The following is a 751-nucleotide window of genomic DNA, read 5'->3' as shown; positions in this document are numbered from 1 at the left end:
ACATTGTAGAATAAACCATTTCAATTGGGTTGAAGTTAGGTGATTGTGGAGGCCAGGTCATCTGATGCAGCATTCCATCACTCTCCTTCTTGGTCAAATAGCCCTTACACAGTCTGGAGCTGTGTTTTGGGTCATTGTCCTGTTGAAAAACAAATTATAGTCCCACTAAGCGCAAACCAGATAGGTATTGCTGCAGAATGCATGCTTGTTAAGTGTGCCTTGAATTCTAAATAAATCACAGACAGTGTCACCAGCAAAGTACCCCCACAACATCACACCTCCTCCGCCATACCACACATGCTGAGATCATCCGTTCACCTACTCTGTGTCTCACAAAGACGCAGCGGTTGGAACCAAAAATCTCAAATTTGGACTCATCAGACCAAAGGACAGATTTCCACCGATCAAATGTCCATTGCTCATGTAGTGGTTTCTTGCAGCAAATCGACCATGAAGAAAGAGTACAGGTGTGCTCAAACTTTTGACTGGTACTGTATACATTTTCTAATAAATGCCCTTTTATCCATCGCTCAAATTGATTATGACAGAAAAATCAAACAACAAACAAATTGGTTACATTTTTTTTAATCAAAACAAATTTGCCCACCAGTATCACTCTCCCTTTCTCTCCCTTCTCCCCCTCTCTCTCTTTCCTATATCTCTCTCTATTTCTCCCCCTTTCTCCTTCCTTCTCTCTCGTTCACATATCACTCTCCCTTCCTCCCCCCCCCCCCCCTCTCTCTTTCCTCTA

The sequence above is a fragment of the Salmo salar genome, chromosome 02, assembly GCF_965601325.2.
Source record: "Salmo salar chromosome 02, fSalSal1, whole genome shotgun sequence".
Lineage (NCBI taxonomy): Eukaryota > Metazoa > Chordata > Actinopteri > Salmoniformes > Salmonidae > Salmo > Salmo salar.
Note: the sequence above shows the minus strand (reverse complement) of the source record.